This window comes from Coturnix japonica, chromosome 2 (assembly GCF_054131305.1).
Source record: "Coturnix japonica strain WE chromosome 2, WE-NBRP24, whole genome shotgun sequence".
Classification (NCBI taxonomy): Eukaryota; Metazoa; Chordata; class Aves; order Galliformes; family Phasianidae; genus Coturnix; species Coturnix japonica.
In genome coordinates, this window is record NC_140664.1 from 37,241,768 (window position 1) to 37,265,671 (window position 23,904).

A 23,904-nucleotide genomic window follows, 5' to 3' on the forward strand; every position below is an offset into this window, starting at 1 on the left:
TGATTTTCCTGCTGTTGTTTGGGAAAAGGCACTGTTGCCACTCCTCTGGATCAGGGCAAGAGCTTAATTTCTACAGGTATTAAATAAGCAACACTTACTAGAAATGCTGTGTTTTGTTACAGGATGATGAACACTAACTACAAACCACAAAGGAAGCTAAAAAAGTCACATTTGATTTTGTAGTTCAGCAAGTATTTGGTCTTCTTTTGACAGTTTTCTGCATTTCGCAGTTAGTCATTCATGCCACCGAGTTTAAATTATATGAATTAAAAACTGTCTGGCAATCTTCCATTTTGTGAAACTCTGTGGCAGGACGTCGTTTAAGAAGCTTATGGTCGGATCAGTGCCATGATATGCAGACATGCCTGACAGCTGAATTCAGGCTTTTTCATGTTGTGGCTTATATTTTAATTACTTTGAAGAGTACTGTACTAGAAAGGAAATGCCAGATAGACTGTATCATGGAAGCCAGGGGAATATTGCAAATCATCAGAACCTTCTGAGGTGAAACAACAACTAATGAGGAAAATGTTGGGTGGAGGAAAGATTCAGGGATTATAACAAATTCAGTAATAAAAAAAAGTGTAAACAGCCCCTACTGCATGATCCTACCCCTAGACAATATTAACAGTGAAGTTAAAGGTTAAAACATCTACCTTGATTTTGCTTACATAGACGGTAGGCAAATTGTTTGAAATTTATTCAAAAACCAAAACTTAAAAATTTGCCATAGGAGGTGCAAAACTTTTCAGCTGTCCTACATGAAATGCTAATGTATCAGGAATGTAATGCAACCAGTCCAGTTGATTAAAAAAGATACTTTTTATTTTCTCCTACAGCAATACTAATCTAGCATTTTTATTTAAAATAAACAACAAAAAAATCAGAGAGGAAAATATTGATCTGCTGTGAGTAGAGAAAAATATTGAGGAAGAATGAAGAGCTGTCTGAAAACGCTGCACAGAGAAGACAGCTGATACATACAGGAAACCACTTGTGTTTAGAAAGCTCAATGCATAGGAAAATAACTGTGATATCCTTTCCTTTCTACTCAATTAATACCTGCACAAATGAACCATGCTTAGTCCTAGCAGATGCTTTGCTCTGAGCTGTATGAGAAGAATATTCCATTATTTGCACCACTTATGCAACCTAACATCATACGAACTACAATTCAGTATGAGTTTCACAAGTTATGAGCCATTCACCGCCCTTGATCTGGGTGAGGAGCTCCCATTGATCTCAGGGAGAAATTTGAACACTAGAAATCCCTCAAAAATAAACTGCAGACCAGTCTCGCAGTGGCAGGAAATGGACTAGATGAATGAATATGCCTGTTCCATCTCTAATTTCTGTGATTAAAGTATGTGATCAAAGGCAACACAGGGCTCTAAGTGTTACCACATTCAAAGAAGGAGCTATGTTCAAGGACTAACATGTTTCAGTAAGTGAAAGGCAAATGCCCTAGAAATTTCTCCAGTCAGTGGCTGCATTTCCCTCAAATTTAACCAGGTTATTCCTCTATCTGGATGGAATCAAAGCTTATTCTATAGACCTCTTAGTACTAGACAGGCTCTATGAGGTCTTTTTCCACCAAAGCTATTTTTAGAAATGGGGAATATAATTTGTATCTCTTTGAAGATAATTCCACCAAAGTTTAATCCAGACATAGGTACTTACTGTTTTAATTATCACTTCCACAAACAAACAAACAAACAAAAAAAAAAAAACCCGAACATGTAATATAATGAAAGTTCAGTGTAAACTAGAGGGGCTTACAGAGCAGAAGGAGATACATTTTTGATGTAAGAAAAACACATGATTATATCCCAGTTCTTGAGTGAGAACTAGGTGAATCACTGGGATTTGTGACAATGAATTTCTACCTGCATCTTCTACAATGATTTTTCAGTAGCCCAGAGGATTAAGGACTGGCTAAACTTCAGAGTCTCATAGTGGTGGCATAGCGGTCCCTTCAATAGACTCCTGTGTCTGGAGTGAAGGATTCAGCCTAACTTATAAAGATCCCAAATCCTTGATCCTTTTGTACTCCTTGAAAGGAAAGTTGCATTCAGACTATGTTCAAGAGGGATATAATATTTGTGGTGCACCTGTCTTTCCCACTTTTGGACAGGAACTCTGAATAAAGAATTTTCTGTGTTGCTTGTCATGGTTTCAAAATTAGATTTCAAAGCAGTCCTTTAAGTCCATTTGGACATCTTCTTTGGTCTGTGTATATCCTCGAGGACTGTAGTTTTAATGTTGGAATTTTCAGGTAGCCTGCGTTTCTAGTACATCTTCGTGTTGCTATAGACTATCACTGGGAGTATTCAAAGAAAGGAATAGGATCAGAGGAAGGAAAAGTAGGCGTTCCGTGTATGTTTTCCTTTGCTTTTCAGATGTCCCTGTGAAGTTTATCTCCCAGGAGCTCATCAAAATCAAATTCTTTCTTGTCTTAAGATTCCAGAGTCCTACTTAAATCCACAGATTTCTCTGCGTGGATGCAGCAGTATAGAATTGCTGCAATGAGGATAAATTCCAGTGAGAATGTACATTTTTTCCATGCCTAGAATTTTTATCTGTGTTTCCAAGGGTGCATGACTTCTTTTGCCTTTCCAGTTCTTTCCCTTACACTTTGTAGCTTACTTACAAATCCAACAGTTTACACTTTTGCAAGGAAGAGTGAAACAGTAGTATACAGTACCTTAGCAAGAAATTAATGGCTGTTAATGACATAAGTACCTTAATAATTGTTGAACTGAGGTTCAGAATAGTTAGTAGATAATAGGAGTGAACTTTCTGCTCTCAGACTCATTCTACCCTGACTAGTCTATCTAGACACATATGTGACGCTTTCAATAAAAGACTGTAAAATAACTCTCTCCTTTTCACAACCTAGGTAAAAAGGCAGATTCTACGATGAGCACTTGTTTTGGGTGTCCACACTATTTGCTATATCCATATGGTGTCTGTGTTACAGTTCATGCAAATTTTGTACAAAATCCTTCCTCCTTGTAGAGCTTGGGATAATCATCCAACTGGTTAGCACAAACTGTGCAAAAGCTTTGTTCAGACTGAACAAACAGCAGGATAATCCTCTGTTTCTCATTTCACATCTTCTCCTTTTCCTCTCCTTCCTTATCCTCCCACTGTCCAGACCCCACATTTTCAGAAAATCGCTGAACTGTCTCCACTGACTTTCCTACTGCCATGGTTTTATAATGCTTACAACCATTTTGCATTCTAGTGCTTGATTAGACACAGAGACTCAGATTAAATACATTGATAACTATCACCCTTGAAGGTATAACTAGGCACAAAGCAAATTGTTTTTTCATGCACATTTTAATAGCTGCTTCATTTTATATGGCACATTCTTGGCTCCAGAAAGCTATCAGAAAAAGAGCTCTTACACTGAGGAGGGAGCACATACTGTAGCGTTATGCAGCACACTTCAGCAAGTGAACAAGTTCTAACAATAGCACTGCAGAAGAGAGATGTTAAAAACGGCTTCTAATTTTACTCAGCTGGAACAATACTGTTCAGATCTTTATTTTTATCCTTCTGTACTCTGGGGACAAGGTGTTAACTCATTCAAAGGGTATGGCACTTCAAGTCTACACCACAAAACAACCACAAGACAATTGCTCTTTGTGCTTGCCTCTCTTTACCATGAGTTACTCAAATCTTCAATTAACTAAACAGAGAAGTGGCAATCATGTCACTGTGAGACACTGGAGACTTGCAGTCAATAATCCCCAGGAAGCCGTTAGGCAACTTTGGCCAACTAAATCCTAAAACAGGACTGTCCTTTTCCAAACAGATTCCTTAAGATTCTGTGATTCTGTTTCTGAATTTATTTTGTCTTTAACTTTTTTTTCTATTTTTTTTTTAAATTAATGCTAATTGTTTCTATTAACCAAATCCAAATAAGACAACTAACTCAAATTATAATCACCCTACAAGAGAAAATTACTTCAGTAACTTCTACTGTCATTTCTAGGGGAAATTCATGGAAGACAACAGAACAGAATGACATAATGGCAAACATTGTAGAATCACTATAGTCTAACTATGGGAAGCACTGGGACAAGGAAAATGAAAATAGCCTAATAGTGAATCTGTTTGTTAAAAAAAATAATAATAATAATTATGGTGACTTCTTTTTCAATTTAAATTCTGAGCTGAAAATTTTTGAAACAGATAAGTAATAGTTACATTAAAAATTAAATTATGTTCAAAAATTACTTGATTATTGCAAACCTTTTTATGATTGTCATTTCTAGTGCTGGAAAGTCATCACTTCTCCTGGTGAATGCTGGTAACTTAAACATACTTCAGAAAATAATCATTACAAAATCAAAATGTCATTTTTTTAAAATCTATTTTTATTCTATTTCCATTCATTTCCACAGAATTATCATGACCAGAATTTAGTGCTTTTTAACTCTTCCAACATCTACCTTTAGAAGAGGACATTGGAGAATAGGTTTAATTTCAATAAGAGTAGGAAATACCATCAGACTCTGGCTGAAAACTCTTTAGATGTCCCATCCTTCAACTGATCTTGTGTTTTAACTGTCACTTCCCTGAGTGTCTGAACTTTTTCTCCCTGTATGTCTGGGCTTCTCTGCTGACATTACCCTTAGCTTCCAGCTTGCACATACCTCTTTTTGTATGGGACACTTGTGCATTTTGTGTTAGCTTTGGGGTCTTGCAGGCATTCTTCTTTGCAAGAAGCACATTCACTGTTAACTAGTCTCCTTCCACAGAAGTGACCTATTTTAGCCAGTTGGTGAAGGTAGACTAGAAAAGAATCAAATAGCAACATCACACAGTCTTTTTTGTCCCTAGAGTCATTCATGTCTCTTGCAGCTACTGCCAGTTTCCTGGAGGGAAACTGAACACATGCAGTACGACCAGACATTCTTTTTTCACAGATCTCCATATGATATCAGATAGACATATAATTTCCTTCGACTGTCCAGCTCCTTATGCCAACAAATCTCCCCATTATCAGGTCCTGCAAACTTTTGTAGATCTTTCCTGCCTCAACTCCCCACCAAAAGTACATGGCTAGAAAGGAATCTCTGATCTGAGAATCAGTTCCCTCTCGTCATTTCCTTTGCTTTCTACCTTGCCCATGTGATCCAAGGAGACTGAAATTGATAACAAGAAAATGATGTAACCCTTTGAAGACTTCCTTTTTTTAAAATATTTCTATCTCTAGGCAGATGACTAGACATAGAAAGAAGTAGCATGCAGGAGGATGAAAGAAAATGGAAGTAGAGTGTTTTGAAGGAAGTAAAAGTAAATATTAATGTTAAAGAAAAAGTCAGAGTTTTATAGAATCTTCCAGCCATGCCAAACCTCTTAAAGTCATGTGGATGAGCCTGGTCAAATGAAGGGTGTTAATGCTGGAAAGAAAATGTCCCAATATTTTCCCTTGTAATAAACTCACTATCTGTTTTGACCCCCATGAATTTCCACTCAGTCATTTCTGCCTTTCCATCTAATTAATAGACTCCTCCAAAAAGCCCAAATCATGAGTCTTCAGGTCCAAACAGAGACTGAGGAGACCAAAACTGACATCACTGTCTGTCCTCAAAGAGAAGCTAAGAATCAAATCAACATGGAAACAGAATTCATTTCATCTTGAAGTTTACTGTAGGCAGGTTAGGATGGATGGTAGTCATGGCGTAGCTGTGTTGTTGCTTATCATTCTCTTTCTGTTGTGTGGCTGGAGATGTGAATCAGGAGGTCTGTCATTCCAGCACCTTTCAGGAATAATAAATTACTTTGAGAAGGAATATACTTTCTATAAAGTGGCAGGAAAATTAGAAGAAATCTAGCACTATATTTTGGTTTGGCACATTACCACTACACTGCAGCAAAGAAGTTCTAAAGGCAAAAGTTATGAGGCTGATTAGAAATGATCACACAGATTGGCTGAAATTCCACTGAAAGATACAGAAGAGGAGCCCAACAGTCATGTAATATACACTGAATGGCATCTGCAGCTATTTGTTGTAATGATTTTCCAAACCATGACAAGTCAGAGTTCATAAGAGGAAAAACATTTAAAACCAGCATTCAGAATAATGGAAAGTTCATACTTGTCTGTCTCCATTTGTCTGAGCCAATATCATCCTTGTGTTTCTGCTTTCTCAATTAAAATTACCATCAAATGGTAAATGGGATTGTTTCATGCATTGGTGGTGTAAATCAGAACTGTAATCAGCTGAGGGGTAAAGAGATGAGAATGGCTGTTAGTTTTGAAATAGGATGACAAAGTCTGCTTATATATTCAGCGCAGTGGAGTGTGGTTCAATGTTCTGGTTAAATATCAGTGCAGCATTTTGCCATTGTGTTTCTAAAACTAAGTATTATATTTTTCTCAGAGTTAATTGTAATGGTTGTTTTTCTTAATCCTGGAATCCCTGTAAAACAAAATGAAAAGTAAGTGTTAATTTTTAGGGTTATGAGAAGATGGCTTTTAATGGCTAGTCTTATAGCCACAAGAAACAAAATCTTATAATGCAGAATTTTGCAATGTGAAGCTCTTTCCTGGATCCTCTCAGAAAACACCTTCATTCTCTTTATTTTTTCTCTCTTAGAATAATTTTTACTTTTTCTACCTAGACAGATTACTTTCCATGGTCCAAAATTACATTACTTCTTCCAAGAAAACGTAGGCTTGGAAAATTAAACATTGTCATTACAAACATATCTAGAATGGTGTTCCAGGGAGCATCTGCAAATTTGATCCAGGGCAGCATGTTTATTCCTCTCATTAACATGGAAGAAATGGCAATACCCTGACACTGTCCTTCAGTGAAAATTCCCTGTTTTTTCACTAATGCTTTCAAGGTACTAAAATTAGATCAAGCTCTGCCAACATCAGGATGTATCATCACATCTGTCTATGGCATTATAAGGCAACATGAATATCCAGAGCAGTCAGCAGAAAAAAGTGTGGAACTTGATAGTAGCAGCACAACAGAGAACTATCAGCTGTGTCCAGGCCTAAAAACACTATTGGCAAAATCACAGTTGTTGCATCCATTAGTTGTCCTGTCTTCTCCACACATTATCTGTGATTATCTTGAAGAAGCAGTAACTCCAGCAACTGCAATAAGACAATGTTGGTCTCAAAATCAGTCTGAGACCTTTTGCAGACCTTAGCCTGCAAAACTAGGTCAAGGACTCTGTTCACAGTACATGAAAATGTGAGACTTTTCAGGCTCTAAGTAGCAAATGGGCACAACCAGCCACTGATACTAACTACTGGCATAAAGCCATTCCCCAAAAGAAAGGTACATTTGTGCCCCAGAGAAGGAAATATGCAGTCACATCTCTGGATACCCAAAACAAATCTTCTTCATTAGATTGCATTTATGCACATTTGCTTTTTCAGTGGAGTTTGTTTTCCATTACCTTATGTTCTTTGCAGGCTGAGGAAGAAAATACAAGTTGAGTATTTTTGTACTTTAGAAGAAAAAGTGTTGAATATGCAGCTGGGAGGGCTCAGGGGTTTAATCCCTTTTCCCTTCTGTAGGATATAAGAAAAACAAAATAAGCTTGTCTTGAAGCAAATGAATAAATGAATTTACAAAGGATAATCTAATTTGTGTCTTGGACTGCCTGCAATTATGAATGTTTATTAACTCGTCTGTCTGGCTTTTGGAAGGGAAGAGTGCAAGAATCCCTGGAGCAACCCAGCTAACATGGAGTAGTGAAAAAGAAAAAATAATAATAAAAAACCCCACACAGAATGCTACATAGTAAGAGACTCTCAGTGTACCCTAATGTGGTCTCAGCTGAACAAGGTTTATATTCACAGTAGTTGTATTGACTACTCAGGAACCACTACCATGAGCAGGGCAATATCAGGAATGACTGGATGCTCTACCCTGCTGAGATAAAAAACAGGTGACCAAAGCTCAATCCAGCAGCAGACTAAAGCATGTGAGTACACTTACTGACATCAAAGGCAGAGCCCAGATGTTTAATGTTAAGGATGTGCTAAAGTCTTTTTCTGAACTGGAGCCCATGAGATTTCTGAGGTCTTCACTCCCAATGACTTTGGGGTTAGCTGAAGTAGCATGTTACGTCTGAGTTTCACTAAAGGACAGCATCAAGATTTCCGCCTGCTGCTTTTGTTAAATATATATATATATATATAATAATAATAATAAAAAAAAATTTGGGAAAATGTTTGCTTTTAGAAAGTCACGAAGTTAGTCTTAAGATAGAATTTTCTCAGAAACAGAAATTCAAAATAATAATTAAAAAATTATTTATATGGTGCCAGCATATGGTTACAGTTTCACTAATGCCCATATCATGCCTCACTGAAACAAAAAGCTATAACAGCCACTGTTTTTTAAGTCTCTTCTCCCAGAGATATTTATAAGTAGGTAACAACTTGCATAGACTCTGTACACACAGCACTGTGCCTGTCTACTTGAGTGCACAAAAACTTCTGTATGTGCAAGCCACATGGTTGCACAAACCAAAAGATAGCTGGGCAAGTGGTCATTTGTACATATAAATATCCCAATTACAGACCAGTCTTGGCAGGAATACCTACAGCTGTAGATAGTTACAGTTAGTATACTTGAATGAGGACTTTGGTTCTCCATTTTTTAAAATACAGGGATGTAGGATGAGAAGGGAACTCCTGGAGCCGTGAATCTCTCTCTTGCAATCTTAAACAATGCAGTCCCTTCCTGAGCTGACAGCATTTCTTACTAAACAACACTATGTTGTTTTTTTTTAATCTCTGCTACTCTTTGTCAATAGGAAGCTCATTTAAATTTCCAGTTTGAATGTATTCATGTCCAGTTTTTGAACAATTACTCCTGTTCCAGTACTTTCCTTTACCTAAAACAGTTATTTTGCCTTCTAGGGGCTTCCTTCTTTCACATGTGTACTGAGAATAATTAATACATCTCCCCTCACAATCTTTTTCTCTTTATGAACTAATTAGATTCATACTTCTTTGTCTGTGCAGACATAGCTCTTAGACAGGTGTGGTGCTCAGACTGCATCACCTGAGGAATAATCCTGGCTGGCACAGTGATTTAGTGACACACCTGTGAGTCAACATTTCTACCCAGCTTTCTCTGTGCTGAAAGTCAGTAGTTATCTGGTTTACGGTCTTTCCAGCAGTCACTGGCTTCTGGTTATTTGAAGTACTGTATTATATATACCTGAGTGGGAGAAAAGGGAGAGGAGAGGAGAGGAGAGGAGAGGAGAGGAGAGGAGAGGAGAGGAGAGGAGAGGAGAGGAGAGGAGAGGAGAGGAGAGGAGAGGAGAGGAGAGGAGAGGAGAGGAGAGGAGAGGAGAGGAGAGGAGAGGAGAGGAGAGGAGAGGAGAAGCCATTCAAGACAAAGATTCCATTAGAAAAGAGAACCTGGTTCTTAGATTGGGATATAATTCATGGTAACAATGAAATTCCTGCCATTCACTATGAACAAAGCATTTTAGAGTGTTGACCTGGGAAGTTGTTGGGGAGTTGTCTCCTGCAACTGCCAGCTCCTTTTTTTCTGTCTACTGTTCTATGTATGCCCTTCTTGTCTGAATGTTGGGTATATTTCCTAGCTCATCTTTGGAAGACTTGCATTTTCATTTAAGCCTTCTTGCCTATGTTCATGTCAGAGTGTCATGTCCTAAATTCATCAGTATAAACGCTTGGCCCTCTGCATGCAAGAATGTGTTGCCCACCAAGATCACTACTTACTGCACAGTAAGAGGTAACATCCTGTGTAATTCTGGTGCATGAGTCATCTCACCTTTTCTATCAAATTTGTCTCAGCTTCCTGATGTGTCTTGTGACGGGTGGGAAGTTACTGTTATCTGCTCACTCTCCTTTTCCAGGGACCCAGCTGCTTTATATTCACAATAAGGATATACGAAGTATGTATGTCATACCTAGAACTCGTTATGAACACCACCATTTCCTCCATGATCAATACAATTTCAACTACAAAGAGTAGTTGATGTATTTAACATCAGCTTGTTCATATTTTTTTCTAAAGAGCTACAATGAGACCACGTTATTTTGAGCCTGAAAGTGAAGTAGTTGGATTTCTGTACTCCAAAAAGCTCAGCCATATCATCCTTTTCAGTATGATCATATTTCTTTCTTTGTGTATCACAGCTCTGGTGACAATTGCTGTGGCCTGCATCCTTTGTGTTTTCTTATAGCCTGCCTTCTGAGACCCCACACAATCTGTGTCCATATAACATCTTACCTTGCTCTTGAATTCTAGTCGGTACTTAAATTTGTCTTGTCCACATGCACAAAAACATTGCTTTCTCAGCAATGGAGATCTGCGTTTGAAAGTCTGTCCCTCTAGGAAAACTGGACAGTATTTTATACTGACTCCTGGCCTTGGCTCCTCCTAGTGCCAGATATACTTAAAAATTAATCAAGATGCAAATCCTGAAGGACATCACCATGTTATGCTCACGTGAAAGACAGTGACAGATGGTTATTACACATCTGTTTTTCTCTTACACCTGCTTTATCCCCAGTCTGCCTTGGCACAGAAAACACAAAAAGCAGCTTTGTATTAGCCAATCTAATTGACTCTGTCTTTATAGAGTTCTTATATATTTGACTTTTCTTAAATTTCAAAAGTGGATGACTTTTTGCCATTTACTGTAGATATTTAAGTGAGTGGGAAGTAGACTATTAACAGTAGAGTATCAATTCAGTGGGTTTTTCCTTGGGCATAAATTTGTTTTGCTTGGTCCCAAGGAGTAGTCCAAGTTGTTTAAAGGTGTGTCCATGTAGACATAGTCACCATAGTCCCAGGGCTGCTCTGCTCGTTAATACTTAAAGCCTGATATATCATTTACATTTTTCTTTACTCCTTCAAATGCCTGTTTCTTGGTATCTCACCATACGCCCACTATGTGCTAACTGTCTCAAGAGTTCACAGACTTCTGATAAGCTTGTGCAGAATCTAGAAAGATAAGTTAGGCATCCCTATAAATCACTGAACTTCTTCCCACCCTTAAGTCTGAGCATTTCCTAAACACTCTACATTTTTCAGAGTGCAGCTGGAGTCTCTCAAAAGTCAGCAGATGTCTAGCAGAAGAAGCACAAATTTGCTCACCAACTCTCTATGCTTGTTTCAACAGGTGTAATGTCCTTTTCTTTGTAGGACTGACAGTTCCTTCTGCCCATTCTTCATCGGAGTTAATGAGACTGTCTGTAGACTCACTGTCTACATGTCAGGTTTCTATCTTCAGTTCACCAGGAAGTATCCTCCTCTAGCTCCTCCAATATGTTTTCTTTTGCTTTGAATGCTGAGTGAAAGATAGGCTAATTGTTCTTACTTTCTCACATCGAAGGTATTTTGGTGTTGAAATGGGATCCAACAAAGTCTATAAAGATGTGCAATTCTCTAGATCTCTGCATGGCTTCGAAGCCACACATGGCATTTCTGCATGACAGCCACTTGCCCTTGGTTACATTATCCCAGTTTATTATTTCTCATAGCTACTGTTATTATATAGGTCTGGTTCTATGGCATAGATGAAATAAGACATATTTCTGGCCATCAGATGAAAGGCTGGAGAACCTGAATTGTTTTAGAGCAAGTACAAATGAAGTTATGAACAGGATCATGTGTAGTTGTGAGCAGTATCAGGAGTTCCTAAGCTGTCAGCTGGATATTAGCCTAATCAGTTAGAGTGGCTGCAAGACTCCTTTTCCCAACAAAGCAAGGAGGCTGCATCCATACTGTTTATTCAGTAACACCCTGCTTTGTGCTATTTCCTAAGTCACATGTAGAGATTATCTGGAAAATGTTCACTGATATTGCTAGAGCAATAACAGTAATGGTGCAAACTATTGAACTGTTTGAATGATCATCAGCCACTGCTCAAGGCCTGAGCTTCTCTTATTTGCAAGTATAAGCATTACTTGTGCTGCTCAGAGAAATCTGTTCCTCATGTCACTTATTAAACCCTTTTGTCAGCAGAATGAACGTTTTTATTTTTCTGTATTCATGTTTCTTCATTATTTTTTTCAGATTGCAGCGAGGTTTCTCTCCACATCAATTTTGAGGACGCGGTGCATTTCAGCTGCCTTCTTCAGCTGGCTATACATTCTGAGTATGTGTTACTATATAATATATATGTGTTACAATTTAATCTGGAAACTCACCAGTCTCTGTACTTGTGCCTCTTGTGTTTCTTCTGTAAGTAAGCACTGCTTTATTTGTCCTCAAGTTCTATTGTCTGTTTATCAGCTTTGAGAACAACACACTAAGCAATAACACAAAAAAAAGCCCATACCAAGTGTCTCTTTATTGACAGAACTAGATTCAGAAGTGCTTCACTTTCAGCCCACCAGCTGTGCAAAGGCTGACTTCCTCATGCCTCTTCCAAGCTCTTCCCCCTTACAATCTGCACTCTTTTATTCAGGTTCTGTGCAGGTTACTGCAGGAAGGAAGAAAACACTTAAGCTATTCCCCCACCTACTTTTTCCTCTGGGGTAGAACTAAGCAGACACAAAGTCCTAGCTATTCTGTCACCAGGACTCAAACCTCAGGTAACCCACAAAGAGGAAAGGATCCTCTCAGATACACATAGTCTAGGTCACAGCCTAGGGAATGCTTCTTAGGTACCATCCTTTAAAGAATATCACAGAACTTCCGCTGCTGAAGAGAGACATCTGCATCCTCTGGATTATGTAAAACAAACATCTGGCAGCCATGGCTTCCTCTTAGCCTTGCTGTTTTATGTAGTAAATGGAAGTCCCAGCTCCCACAACTGTCATTTGGCTCTAGCAAGCACTATGACTCCCCTTTTGTGAGAACTGAAGAATAATATGGCTAAATCCCAATTTCAGAGCTAGCAAATACCAAAAGTCCAGTCCCTCCTGCTGTTGTTAAAAGCTAGCTCTCCACTTCCAGGGATTAGCAAACTATGCGAACATTCTTAGGAACAGAAAAATCAGCAGACTTCTGCTTTACAAGCTCCCAGCAGAAATTGGTAGAACTGCTCCCCATTTCACTGCCACAACCCATGGTTTTCAAAGCAAGAAAGGCATCAACATGAAGTAAACTTTTGATTCATCACTTTTCAGTCTTGCTTCATCTCCAGTGAACACGTGGAATATTAAGTAAACTCTGGACTAAATTATCTCTAAGCAAATAAATACACAAACATCCTATAATAACAAGCTAAATCCAGAGTCCTAGCACCCAATAAAAGCAATGAAAAAGGCATCAGTGTCTGCAATAGCTTTCCGGAGTCCCAACACATTCTCAGAAAAGAATATGGTGGTACCTCACACTATATCCCCATAATCAATCCCATACAAGAAGTCCCTACTGAGCATGTAACAATGCAGACTGTATATATTGCCCTTCTATTGTCTCTTTGGTGTTTGCCTAAGGAAAATACACTGATTCTGCTGACACTAAAGGCTCTGTAGTCACAGAGCTGAAAACTAGGTTTTTCTCCAACTCAAACATGACTTAAGTTAAAAGAGAGAGAAAACACACTGGGGGACAGAGTATATATTGCAGCAGAGCTATATCCTTTCTCACCTCAACTGCCCTCCAAGGATAAAGAGAGGTAGCACAGGCAATTATTACAGAGTGGTAAAGGAGGGGCCAGGGTGCCCCTCTGAAAGTTTTGTTCATTTTCATTTTCATTCTAAAATTCCAAAATGAAACATGTTATCTTTACTTCCCTGCAGAGAAATAAAGTCTTATCTGTCTTATTAGCTCATGCTCCCTCACACATAGAAAAGAAACTTTTTGTTTTTCCCATCTTTTAGGTTTCTGATTTAATGGCATTCAGGCAGAAACAGTGGTATCCACCTCAGACAATGGGGCTTCCTGTGATTTGTATGTGATCACTTTTACCATTTTAAGGCCTCCTTGTAATTGTGCTCTGGTTTCAGGAACCCTTCCTCTACTAAAACACTATCACTGCTTCTCTCTGAACTTTCTACCAAGATCAGCTTGCCTACCACATCTTTCTTGTAAATCCAAGTACTCAGCGTAAGTAGCCTGCAAGGAGCTATAGAGCTCTTACAATTATAATACAATGTAAAAGATTTGTTTTTTCTACCTTTCCCCATGTGCACATCCACCTTCCCTGGCTAGCTTCTCAGAAAATTTTAATCAATGTTTTCATTACTCGGACACATTTATATGTCCCCATAGTTAACGATGCTACTGGAATGAACAGAACTGCTACAATAATATGTGTTATTAATAGAGAGCAGAGTAAGTCAAATGCAGTTACTGAAGTAGTTATTAGGGTGATTAGTGGAGGGAGAGTTGATCTTGCTTACAGTACGAGTTTCCCTTTGACATTTCTCAGGGCATAGTCTGTCTTTCAAGATCAAATCTGGTGATGCATTGCAACAATGACAATAAAGGCCCTGTTACCACTGTTGAATCAATGGGCTTTGCACTATATGTACAGTACAAAATACATACATAAGCCTGGCAGCTGCTAAACTCATTGATATATAACACCAGTCCCAAAATAGTGATATTTCACTTATGGAGCTTTATAAATTGTTAAAGAAATGAAATCCACCTTTGGGAAATAATGTTTCTTTATGTATCATTCTATCCACTCCCTCCCTCCTCCTCTCCCTTCAAGATTAAAACAAATAGGGCTGAAACTATAAATCATTCCCATTGGCACTGGAAAGCCCTCAGAGATCTTCTTTCTGTGCCATTTCAGTAGACAGAAAGTCTAACATACAGAGAGGTGATGTTACTTTTTAAGTTGAAAGTCAGAAAACATGTCCCTCCTTGATCTCTTCAATGTGCATCAACCTTTCTTCAGTCATTTTAAAATCATTGCACAGGCTCCAGATGATTTCAAGGAAAGTAATTGGGAAATGAAGCATGCCTGGGAATTTTATCTGTCACTATCATGTATGGAGAAGCACGTCTTGAAACACCATCTATATGCTGTAGGTAATGCCAGTAATAGGACTGGACAAGTTGCTCTGACCTCAAATGTATATGGATTTGAAAACTCATTTGCAGAAGTTCAACCTCTGTTGCTTACTTTTGGCTGAGCACAGTCACCCAATCTATAACCGGCAAAGCGATAATCCAAGAATCGGATTTGTATCATGAAAACTCAAGTTGGGAATTTCAGTAGTTTATTTTAAATTGTTTTTCTACAAGTACTCCTGAGGGTAAACTCCTTCCCTAGGATTTGCTCCTGTTTCTTTCAAACACTGATCAAGTACTTCTGAGGCATCCACCCACTTCCATTTTTCAGAAACATGAACTGCCTCCTTTTCACCCACCCAGCATTAGTTTACATCATTTCCTTTGCTTCCCCTACAAGAAATATGGGGCAAAGCATAAAGGGTTTGGGGCCATATTCTCAGAGCTCATGAGCTTGGTAAACATGAGCTTTACATTAGAATTTCCATCAGTTACAGCACATTCACGAGCAAAAAGAGACAGCCTTATTTCCTCCTTTTTTTTTTTTTTTTTTTTTTCTTTTTCTCATTGCAGGAAAAGGAATAGAAGAACAGTCCCTAATGTGAAATCAGAAAGCTACAATGCTCAGCAAAGCAAGTAAAATAGCTGTTTGTAGGCTGCACTTTTTCAATTGCAAGACTTCACAGCACAATCTCAGCAAAAATTCCACTCGTACTATCTTTATTTCCACAGCAACTGCTCTCTCTCATGGAGCCTCTGATAAATGCAGTTCCTAAAAGCAAATGTTACTGAGACTCCTCACCTGTCACTGCAGTGTTTGAAACACCCTTAGGCACTCTTAAGACATAGATACAGACACTATAAAGCAGCTGACTGTGGTCTGAGTCCTCAGATCCTACTTGTTTAACTTAGCAAGCCCTTCATTTCAGTGGCATTACTGTCTGTGTATAGAGAGGGAGTGAGGGCCTGTGATACCTGGGAAAGTATTTGGGAGCTTGGCTTCCTCTGTGTTATTCTCCAAGAGAGCATCTCTCCAAGTGCTCAGCCCACACTCTGACTTGTCCCAAGTCTGTTCATCCATCTTCCCTTCCTACCAGCTGACACGTACCTCCAAGCACATTTTTTGCTGAGCTGTTTGGATTCTGGTTAACTCTGCGCTTGTCCTCATATTGAGTCAGCATCTGCTGCCATCATATAATACAGGTACAGACCTCATCCACACAAGGCCGATTGTATCTCATCATCTGGCCTGGCATTTGTCTGCCACGCTGGGACAGGGAATGTGATACCAAGCTGACAAAAAGCAGCACACGGCTGTGCCTGGAGAGCCCCTTTGTTCATCTAAGCCTCCCCTGCTGCTTTTGTAACTCCAAATGGATTTCTGATTCCCTATCTCTTGGCCTTTTCAAGCCAAATGGTTTGGTCAGATCACAGGACAGCAGGTGCTGCTCAGCTCAACATTTGCACCTTCCAATCCAAACACACCTCTCCCCACCAACCCTTAAAATCAATCAAAGAGACTTATCAGTTTGTTTTAAGCTTTGATGTTTGTCTGGGGTTTGTTTATCTAGCAGTTTATTCCTGGGAGTACGTTCTTGACATCTTGGAGTAGGTGGTAATTAGCAACAAGGAAGAAGGGCTGAGATAAGAAGTGGAATTTGAAAGTGGTGATACTTGGGGAGGCAGCTGCACCATGTCCTGCTTTCTTCTCAGCCGCTGAGGCGAGCCAGAGGCAGCGGAGGGATGAGGCCTCAACCACCACACATCCCGCCAGTCCCTCACTGCCTGCATGGCCCCCTGGGGAGAAGGAGCCTGTTTATGCCCCTGCTAAGGGACAATATCTCCCACTCTGTGGGCCTGCTTGGCAGGGGTAGGCCTTCTCCTAAGAGCCCTGTGTCTAAACAGATTTTCTACCCATTGATTTTTCTGCAAGAATAATTTGCTTAAACAAGACCTGAAGATCAGATAATGTCCTTGTATCCTATAGACATGTTCCTTTAACATGCTCTTGGTTCAGCAGCATAAAGACTCAACTGCTTTTTTAATAGAAAGAATAAATGCTGGCATGACCCTATGCTTAAAGCATTCACTGTGTGTCCACAGAAGGATCTGTATACCAACGTCACATAAACAAGCACAAATGATGTATGAAAAATATGGTGTGGCATGTTCATTCACAATCACATATAGTGAGCTGGGGGTAAAAAGCAGTGAAAGCAGAGCAAGAATTGTGTTCCAAACAGCCTTGGACTTAGCATGTGTTTGAAATATGAAGCCAGGCCTGGACCTGAGTTTTGCAGATGGCCCCTATCTTTATAACCTTCCTAGCAGAATTCCATACAATAATGTAAGCCTTTGATTGCATTTTTGAGTATGTAACATGGAAGCAAGAGCACACTGCCCTACTCCCATGTTGCACAGCCTGCAGAAAAGCCTACCTATGCACACATTTCATACTCCAGAAAGGAAGGGAATCTTGCAACCAAGATGCCCATGAAGCACTCTAAGGGGCACAAAAAGAGACTTATTCTCTCTGCTGGCTTATGGAGCAAAACCAGAGCTCAGAGACTACTGTAAAACAGTCTGAAGAGTTTTCAAGAGGTTAGCTGAAATAAAAAGCCTCTTGGTCTGAACTTTCTCAGTTCAAGGAGTGAACACTAATGGCTGGGAAAAAAACAACTATCTGTTTGGGGTCAACCCAATTCTTGATTGGTTTTTTAAGCAGGCAAGACCAGGTTTCCAGTTAGAACAAACAGGAAGAAACTGATCAACCCCCACCAGAAAAAAATCCATTTCCAGGTGGTGGTTAATACCTTTAACTCCATGTTACTTTTACCTCATTTCTCAAATACTGTTTGTTTATTTATTTATTTATGTAAGAAGAAGCAACCTTTACAAAAATGTGTTTTGTTTTATTTTATTTTATTTTATTTTATTTTATTTTATTTTATTTTATTTTATTTTATTAATTTTATCTTATTTATTTATTTTTCCCCAGGGGAAAATGATGTATTGAAATTAACCTGAATATCTGCATGAGCAAAAATTCTCTGCCTTACTCAAGAGCAGACTCTGGCCAAGCTATTTCACCCAGCTGTGATCTGAAGAATCCTTGTGGGAAGGGTGCAAGCGTACTTGGCCAGGGATTCTCTATTCAAGTAGATGACTTCACTCTCATTATGCACATAATCTTTTCCTACTTAGTGCACATCAAATCTAAATTATACTGTATGTGTTAAGCTTGTAAGTGCACCGTTTCATAATGATCACATTGCTTAGGTCCCAAGGACATCATATATGGGGTATTTCTGCCGCTGCTTATGATTTTGGACATCGCCAACAAACAGCAGTGCTTTAGCTGCACACTGAGCAGGGCTGGAGCTGCACACAGCAAGAAGACAGTGCTTAATAAAAACCAGCCTCAGTTTTAAATTAAATGTCTTTTATGCTAATTTTTGCTCAATACCACTATCTCCATTTACAAGTGACAAGTCACCATTGCTAAATATCACATGTAATCAAAGGGTGTGAAGTGAAAAATGCCTCCAAAGCACTGCAAGTACCTGTCATTAGATATTGCATTACAACCATTTGCTTTTAATGGAGCTGTCTTTTCCTGTTGGCATTGATTTACATACAGGCAACAGAGCATTAACAAACACAGTCCTGTCTCAGCTGCAGGAAGACAGTAAGGCAACGCGGAGTTCAGATCTCTTTTAGACCTCTAACACTGTAAGAAAAATTAAATAAATGAACAAGGATAACCAAATACATCATTCTGTGTATCCCTTATAACACATGAACATAGAGTTTCAGTACTGTTCTATACAAAACTCAGCAAACGTCCATTTTTTGTTCCAATGTTTCGTGTCAACAGAAGTTTAGGATCTAGTCCCCACTGAAGTCATGGGAATCTTTTACTTGATGTTAGTGGGAATTGGATCAGACCAGTAATTGGAGACACTGAAAAGAATCCCAGATGCTGAATAACAAATGAACTATCCACTTAGGTGTTCCCTCTGCTCTGGGAAGCTGCCACTGGGAATTGCTACTACCTTTCTGTGGAAATACAGGGGGAAAAAAACAGATGTCAGATGTCAAAGCTGCCAGTCCCACAGAGAGTTTTAGTGACAGAGAAAATTCTTTAAAATCTAAACAAAGAAAAGAGTCTCACCAAGTTAAAGAGCTAAGTATTTGAGCTTTTATTGGCAAAGAGACCCTTGAAAACAGCAAATCATGCTGCTAACATTTGGGAATCTGTCCTCTGACAGAATAGGTCAGCACTGTCTGAATCTTGTTCCTTGAATGAAGGTGTGAGACAGAATTATTCAGCTCTTCACGTGGCAACTTTAAAGCAAAACAAAGCAGATCAGTACTTTTATTTTCATGTATTCATCCACTACTAACATCCCATATTCTTTCCCTAGTAGCTTCCGTGTTCAAGCAGCTGTGGAAGTCACAGGTGTACTTTATATGCCCTTCTTCCCCACACTTTGCAAAGGGGCTGGAGACAGCTCTGAAATGTGTGGTGCTCACCTCCTGACAGCTTTACAAAGGTGCATCCACCTCAGCTCCAGTCACAGCATTGATGTGCAAAGGCAGGGCCACAGTTAGCGAAGAGGATGTAGTGATTCATCCTTTCTTGAAAAAAATGACTCAAAGAGGAAATTGCATGCTTTGAAATGACATACTTCACTGTAACCTGTTGGGACCATGCCCACCTGCCATACCACACGCTGCCTTTCCCTTGGAAATTCGACAGACGTGCCATGCACACTTGAGCTATAAACCACTACAAAGGCAGCAAGGTTCCCATTTCACTGCCATTCTTTACACAGCTGACAACTCCCAAAGTCTTGTTGCCAGGATGATCAAATTCAGTGTCACTGGAGACACCCAAGGTAAGTTGAAGTGAGTAAGAAGGGTGTGAGGAACAAGCACAGAATGTACATAAGTGTTAGCAGAAGAGAAAAAGGGGCTCCAAAAAGAGAAAAGTGTGTCTAATGTGAATTATTTGTTTTTCTGCATCCATAGTTCCCTCTAAATATTAAAGAACTCTTTTTTGCTAGCAACAGATTTTAGAATTGCTGGCTGTGGCAGGAAGTTTTAACATCAGAGCATAGACTCCTGTTCTACTCTAACCCTACAACATGAGACAACAGGAATTTGTAATTAAGGCATAAGTATATTCCTAGTTGTCTGCTATACATTTTCCTCATAAACCTGCATAAATCACTTTCTTTTTTTTAGGTCTAAAGAAACCCAATGCCTTGTTCGTTCACGGAAGAAGCAGAAATCAACCTGAAGTTAGCACATGACAAGCAATCTTCTCTGTCAGTCCATCAGTGTAGCATAAACCCTAAAAGGGCTAACTCAGACTGCTACAAATGTGCAACTGCTGTTCAGGAAAAGTTGCTGGTGGCTGAGTAGTAGTTTTCTAATGCTTGCTGTCGGCCTCTGCACAGCATACAGAATACAGGCTTCAGCTACATTCTCTGAGAACAGAGTAGCAATATTTATCCTTGAATGTTTGTGGGGACTTCAATGAAACATTGACATTTTTCTGCATTGAAAGAAGCTTGAGATTCCCCTGCTCAAATATCTTAAAAACTAACAATGAAAACCACAGCTGCAAGTTTCTTATTCCCCTTCTTACTTCATAAGAAAATTCATTATAGCCAAATTCTTTGCAATGTAGTGAATTTCATTTCACTGACTTGGGTGAATCAGTGTTTGCTTACAACTCTTACAATACATTCTGAGCAACAGTCAGTATAGATTTCTGGGTGTGGTTTAAAGAGTAACCAAAGCATCAATTAAGGACAAATCTCCATTTCCAAACTCTCATAAATCACCATAAATCTGCTTCTCATGATGTACATTTCAGGATTTTTCTTAGAGTTCTAGTGATGTATTCTGAAAAACTGGAGGAAAACATTCTGTTTCTTTCTGTCTCAGTTCTCTGGCTATGAAATAGGGATCTTCTTTGCTCCTCCATCTTGTGCGTGGGTTTTGTCTGTATAAACTCCAATTTCTTTGTCTTCACCTATTTTCTGTATTGGTTAGCATGTTAGAACTCACATGTTGAGTGGCAGTTCTCCATGCTCCTCTAACAACAACAAGAGCAATCAAGTCCTCATGTGGTTTTAAAGAACTTTAAAATCCATGTACAGCTAGAGCAAAAGCTATCATCTTTGGCATAAAAAGAAATACAAGGTAGATGTCTGCCCTGGAAATGCCCTACCAGCTCATGTTGACTCTTCTGCATTTAGGATGAACCAGTTCTTTGCCCAAAATGCAAGAATCTCATAAGGATTTTACTGGAGGATAGAAGCTTTGTGTAATCCTAGCACCTCTGAAAAATCATTAGGAGACTGGAGCAACATGCTTTCTTAGCAAAGTCATAGTATAAACTGTGCTAGAGTGAACTGATATGAGGGCTTTTGCAAAGATCCCTTGAAAGGCATATACTAGAAGCCTCTGAGAAATGTGCCCTGTCAGAGAAGACAAAAACCATGACAAGTCAGGAGAGCTTATGATTTTATGCCTTCTTCATAGCTTTGCCACATTCTGGTGTTTTATAGCACTAACAAAATGTGACTTTTGGCTTTCTCATGAGACTTTGTTTCCCAGCTTGTGGGAATACCACAAAAGTACCATATGACATGATATCTGACAACATATATGGCTCACTTAGGCATTGAAAAAGTCAATGACAATCAAAAAGCAACTCACATACTAAGTTACTCAATTATATATGTGGTTCATCCAAATTTCATTTTCTCCCCTTTCCCCTCTGCCTCTTTGTCTCCCTTCTGAATCTGACAGGATTATGCACAGAGCCCTACTAAGATTTCAGTCCTGCTCACACAAGCAAAAACCCGTTATGGGATCAGTTTTAGCCAAGTGGCTATGACAACAGCCAGTGCCCATTAACTGCATAATGCCAATGAGTGGATAATCTAATTGCCACAAAAGAAAGGTTAACCAGTCTTCACTGCTCCTCTCTCTATTACCCTTCAGTCTGGCACTAGAGTCTCTAGCCACAGACACAGAAATTGTTCTGTAATGACAGGCATCACCAAATATAAACAGTTGGTAACCCTAAAATTAGAGCTGCTGGTTCTCCTTTGGTTTGGGGATATGTTTTATTATACCTTCCAATTGGCAAGCAAAATTTAAAGATAATTTAACCCATTACAAGACACTTTTATCTAACAGTTGGGCCTATTGCTTAATGTACATTCTCTTCATTCTTATGAGGACTTTTGCCAGCCCAGAAATTGAGTTTAGCTAAAGCTAGTCGGAAATTTCCCACCTAAAATATATTCTAGCAGAATACTGGAGCTTATGATTAAGCAAGGTTTTTTTGTATCTGACATTTCTCCCACCTTCAGAAAACCTCATCATCCAAGTTATGAGGCAGAAGAATCATTCAGCAATAGTTTTCATTTTTCAGTTGCAAAGTATTATGGCCAAGGACTCCTGCAGCATCCTGCATGGCACAATTAGGAAGAGATCCTTTGATTACACTTCTGGGATGCATGTTGTTAAGCATCTAGTGTACAGCAAAAAGCTCAGGCATAAAGCACACAAACATTGTGATACACCACTTCAAATCAATTCTGTTTCTCAGACTGAAACTTTAAGCTGTTTAGATTGTCAGTAAAATGTTAAATGTCATCTGAAGAATGATGAACAAAAGGGAACACAGCCAGTTGTAGATTTTGCCCCAGCTTAGAATCAGACCTTTATCTTCCAAGCTAGATATGCACGTCTGAACACTGGTCACTTGTCTTTAGTAATTACACATTTATAACTTGAATCTTTTACACCTGTATTTTGCTCTTTCTTTTCTCTCTCTCTCTCTCTCTCTCTCTTTTTTTTTTTCTTTTTTCTTTTTTCTTTTCTTTTTTTAATCTATGTTTGTATGATTAATTCTAGGCAAACACTCCCTATTTGACAATTCAATATTCATTCTCTCTTCTCATATGACCACCATTACTCGAGGCATATGACTATCTCACTTGTACTGCCAGATGCTGTTAACTTTTCATTTATTTTTCTTGTGCTTGTGTAGACTGTTTGGATAGGAAGCTGAATCCCTCCTACAGGAATTGAGAAAAGTGAAATTCTCTGAGCCCTTTCATCATTTCTTATGATTTTTTCCCAGCTCTATATTTAGTTCAAACGCTAACAATGTCTGAGGGTCAAGATTTTTGTTCTGACATTCATAAATGGGTGGAACTTGTAGAGTCATGGGACATTCTATTAAAACTGCTAATTAGGTAAGAAATAGGTGGGAATCACACGTGTATATTGGTCACAGGGAAAGTTGGCAGACTCAAGAAACCTTGCACTGAGTACAGAATGAAATGGCACATCGTGAGTCATGCATTAAAATCACTTCTAGCTGGGAGTAACACACATCTGGCAGTGATGAATGACAGATGATGGGATACCTTTCTCATCCTCTCTGCTCTAAGCCTATCAGAAGTCTCATGACTGGCTTCTGGTTCTCATGACTGTTAGCAATAACAGCACACAGGCAGGAAGAGTCTGTTGAAAGTATTTCTTCAGATTTCAATTCATCAGCTTTTCCCAGAGTGGCGATTGGTCAAATCCAGTCTGCAGAGCTGTTGGACATCACATGGGACCTCATGCAGCCTTCCAGCATCTTCTCTTCACAGCCGTTCATCTGATTTTTACTTTAGCTTTTCAAGGAAGCAAACTCCTGTTCCTTGGCACAGTGAAAGGTGGAAAATGGCCTGTTTTGTGATATCAGAGTCTGTTCACTCACTTGAACAAACTAGAAGCTATAATTTAGTAGTGACCATTTGCTTCAAAGAGATCTGAGTTAATTATTTCATGTTGTTTTCCATAGCTTTTTTATGTGAGGTTGTAACATTGAAATTCATTCTATGAAATCCAACAGTATTTCTCAGAAATTTTC

At 39.0% G+C, this 23,904-nt stretch overlaps 1 long non-coding RNA gene across 1 annotated transcript; it reads left to right on the top strand.

The window, feature by feature from the left end:
* LOC146761772 (uncharacterized) lies at positions 1–18,693 on the top strand. Its single transcript, XR_014943699.1, has 3 exons — positions 1–76; positions 12,051–12,132; positions 17,950–18,693. It is a non-coding gene; the product is annotated as an uncharacterized LOC146761772 (long non-coding RNA).
* Positions 18,694–23,904: the final 5,211 nt, after the last annotated feature.